This window comes from Cyprinodon tularosa, unplaced genomic scaffold (assembly GCF_016077235.1).
Source record: "Cyprinodon tularosa strain WSP-4 unplaced genomic scaffold, ASM1607723v1 ctg76, whole genome shotgun sequence".
NCBI classification, from domain to species: domain Eukaryota; kingdom Metazoa; phylum Chordata; class Actinopteri; order Cyprinodontiformes; family Cyprinodontidae; genus Cyprinodon; species Cyprinodon tularosa.
In genome coordinates, this window is record NW_024039518.1 from 2,612,306 (window position 1) to 2,617,036 (window position 4,731).

Below are 4,731 nucleotides of genomic sequence, written 5' to 3' on the forward strand. Positions count from 1 at the left end.
TATAAGAAACACGGGGACGGATTTATATTTAGTCTTTCCAGCCTCCTCATTTGATGTTAACTGTAGGAAAATAAATCACTAGATGCGTTTCTATTAACCCTAAAGTTGCGCAAATCGTAATTATGAAAATGCATTTACTAAATGTAAACACTGCAGTATTGAAAAGAAACCCGGCAATTGCGAAGATTTGCATTTTCGATTTTAGCAGAATATCGACATAGTTTTGTGCACATTTGTAATTAGAAATGCAGCTACCAGTTGAAGCAGCAAGCCTGTTTTTACCTAAAGGGGATTTTTAAAATGAACCTGCAAATTTTAAAAGTTAAGCTTCTTCTGAATGAAAGAAAAAAATGAAACATTTACACAATTACAGCTGTGCTCAAATAGGTAGCTACAAAGTCTTGGTTTAACTTTTTTAACCTCCAAACTCTTAACAGATGTCTCAAAAACAAATAATCTTTCAGTAGCATTGTCAGGAATACATTAATAGAATAAGACTTTGACAGAATGGATATCAGCTGGTTAATTAGTCAGGCTATTTGCTGGTTTACAAACTGCAGTCTGCCATTTTTGCTCATAGCTAACAGTATTTTTGGCCATTGTATTGGTAGGTGTGAAAAGTGGGGTCGTTTAAGATGCCATGGTGCTCTGGATAAGCCAGCTGAGATATTGTGCAGCAACAGGTGAGGGAGGGGCAGAAAAGTGTAATTACATGCTTGATGTGGTGTGAAAAAACTAATTTACCTCTGAGTATTTACCTAATTAACTCAAAAGAACAATAAGATGCCAAGCTTTAACCCTTTACCTCAACAGTTTTGTCTTTGTAGGATTTAAATCAAAATCTTTAAAAATCTTTAAAAGTATAACTTATTATACCCTGATAACAATGATCAGCTCTTGCTTGTCGAGATGCTTTGCGCCGCATCACAGGAACAATACTACAGTGTTTTTATTTTATCTGCTTTTTTGGGGTTTTGTTTTCCACCTCCCATCACACTTTACCTTGGTCCTTCCTTTCGATTGCTCTTTATTGAAAGCACTTTATGGTTTTATTTATTTTTTTCACATCCCACTTGTTTCATCTTTTCTTTTAGGTTATATTAGTTGAAATTGGAGCCATTTAGTGAAGAAAAAATGTTTCACATTTTCGGTTCACATTTTAAGGCAGTTTATTTGTAGAAACTGGGACTTTCATTATTGTAGTCCCTCTGCTGGTGTTATAATTACTACACTTTTTCTAACTGAATGATTGGAAGCTAAGCTGACCTGCATGTGTTTGAATTGGGAGATATTACATTCATTCAGGGTACAGAGAAGGAAAGGAAAAGGAAGAATCACCTGTTTCATGTTGTTTTTCTTTCTCATAAAAAGCAATTCGTCCAGGTTTCCTTCTTGTCCGACTCACCCACAAAAACCTGCAATTTGCAACACTTTGCCCTCAATTTGTGGGTGTCATTTGAGTTTTCTTTCCCCTTTTCACTCCTGTTTGTCATCGGTTTTCCTTTGAAAGTTTTTTCCTTTCTCATGTTATGTGTTTTTCTTTTTATTATCGCTTTCTCTCAATCTAAGGCGTTTCAGCAGCAAAGGAAAAAAAAGCAAAAAGCAGAAAGCCACTGCCGTGACATCAATTTATAAAACGCTTAGGAGTAAAGGCAGGTTGAATTTTTCAGATAAATTTCCCGTGCAGCACATGGAGAGGATCTGACCTCGGTCTGTCGGCTCGCGGGGCCTTTTTGCACCCATGTAGCAGCAGCTTGTAGCTGATAATTTTTGAGCACAGCAGTACTGCAAAAAGAAGAAAAAAAACAACAACAAAAACACCCACTCTATGCTCTTTGCAACAGTAAACCTGTGCTCTGGTTGAACACTGTATTATTTTCTATAAGCACCATCCATTATTCACACGTTCTTGTATCAAATATTGAGGAAGTGAAATGGAGCTGAGAGGTCAGGAGGCCTGCTTCTCATGTAAAACCGCCACCCTCCTCTGCAAATCACTCTTCTCATGCCGTATCTCTCCCTTCACAGCATAAAAACAGCCTCTGTTGTCTTTCTTTTCTCGTTTGCTTCAGTTACGACTCGCTGCAAAACCTATTTATTAGTGAAACCTGCTCAGTTTCAGTCTCAGCCGCCATGATTTGTAAATGAAGGGAAAAAAAATACAGGTTAAGGCTTTTCACAGTTCTTGTTTTTCTCTTAAGATGCAGCACTGACTCCTTTTTATCTCATTGATCGATGGTGTTTTGTAATGTATATCTGCTGTTATTGTATCGTGTGCTCAGCTCTGAGGGGCAGGAAAAAGGGTGAAGGAGGAAGACGCCGCCTCTTAGCGTGTAAAGAGAAAAACCTGATAAAGCCTTGCTTCAGTTAGACAAAGCCCTTTTCTAGTTTATCTGTTTCTTCTCATTCCAGCTGAGAGGAAGTGTTTTCATTTTGATTTAAAAAAAGATGATATGCCACAGGCTTGTATGGGCCTCTCCATGTTGATTTGTTGTTGTTATTTTTATAAAGCTTTTGTTTTAATTTCTCACGATGCACAGTCAAGGTGCTGCAGAGGCTCTTGACTGCTTTCTTTGAGCAGTAAAACAAACCTGAAGTCAAGCTAACAGCACCAGCTACTACTTGTGACGAGCATGTACATAGATATAAATTTATATATAAATATATATATAAATCGGTCTTTGCACAAGGTATCTCCGTGTCTGCTCTGTGTGATTTTACCAGCAAATAAAAAAGCAAAATGTGAAAGAAAGCGTAGGTAAAAGAAACAAAAAAAAGACTTTATATATGCTTTACAGTTCATTGTCTCATTAACATTTTGCACTTATTTAAAGAGGCTTTCTTTGGTTTTTGGGCTGATGGAGCTGTTTTCATGCTCTGATATTGTACAATATGTATATGTATTTTTATTCATATGCATATAAATATATGTCTATGTAATTTGACTCTTGTGTTCTGCCTGTTTCTCTCTGCCATCATCAAGGCCAGAAAAGTAAATTTGCAACTCTCTGCTCTGTCTCTATTCATTCTTTTTTATGTCTTATGTCTGTGCATTAGCCTGCTTTATTATAGCTTTGGAGTTTATTCATGCAGCAAATGAAGGCAGGAGACATTTAAGCTCTTTTAGTATAAACAAGTTATCTTTAAACGTAATATGCACTTTCAGCTATGTTATTCATTGGAGGAAACCATCAGAAATATAAGGTTAGACAAGCATTAAATCACTTATAAATCTAACAAGTGAAGAAACACGTTGATAGGAGCATTTGTTTAATGCAAATTGAGAAAAACTGTTAATTTAAGTCATCAGATTTTTTTTTCCTAAAGAGTATTTTTGTTGGTTTAGAATGTATCTTCCAATTTTCAAGACATACAGCAAGTGTTCTTGTTAAACAGCTAAAATAGATTAAATGTGAGGATGTTTACTCTAAGTTTGATAGGAAAAATATAGTCAGTGAACTAAGCTTCTTTCATAAACTGCTCTTTTTTCTTTTTAATTCCAACTTCAATCAATCAATCAATCAATCAATCAATCTATCTATCTATCTATCTATCTATCTATCTATCTATCTATCTATCTATCTATCTATCTATCTATCTATCTATCTATCTATCTATCTATCTATCTATCTATCTATCTATCTATCTATCTATCTATCTATCTATCTATCTATCTATCTATCTATCTATCTATCTATCTATCTATCTATCTATCTATCTATCTATCTATCTATCTATCTATCTATCTATCTATCTATCTATCTATCTATCTATCTATCTATATCCCCTCTTTCCTTCCCTTGTATCCTTTCCTTTACCCATTCATCTGTCCCCTGTTTATGTATTTTCATCAAACCTCCCTTGCCACCGTGGTTTATATCTTGCAGGTCTTCTTTTTGTCTGCTTCCTTACTTCTAATTTCTAGAAATAATCTTGTCATTTCTCGTTAAAATGCCTCCACGTCAAACATAATAAAAAACCAATTCAGTCCGACCATCACAAGTGTAAACATTGAGAGTTAAATAGATTGAGCCCACACTGTAACTGCACCTTTGTTCCCTGGTTTAGATCAGATCGCAGTCAGGAACCTTTTTAATTAAAAGAGCTTCTTTATACTTAAAAAAAACCTGTAAAGAAATTAGACTTTACTGATAAGTGCTGCATGAAATCATTTATTTTGAAAGTCTTGAAAGAGCACAATACCATGAATTATTAGAGATACTTGAACATGTAAGATAAACATCTGGTAACTGAAAATTGCATTTATAATTAATCTTTTAGTAGGATAATGATCCCGGACTTGTCATTGAATAAATAAAGAAACTGTTAATCAGAAAGTGAGTCTTCTTCCAGAGCCACAACAGTTCAAAGATATAAATCCTGTAGAAGACCTGTGGTCTGAGCTGAGGAGGGGATGGAATAAGGGAAGATCCAAGGCTTTGGATGGTTTTTGTGAAGGTCAAAGGTCCCTATGGCTCTACCATAGAAGTGCTAAAAATGAGGGCACAAAAAATATTAACCAAAAATGGATCAATAATTGTACCCTTAGTTTTTTAAGAAATAAGTTTTGGAAACAAACCCTAACAGGTCGGTTTCAGGCCAAAAGGGGCAACTCCCACAATTTTTTTTTCTAAATTCCTAGAAAGATCAGGTTTTAATTGTTTCTAATACAACTTACATAAATTTCCTGTTCAAATTTTTAGTCATCCGTTTCACAGCAACCAGAAAACA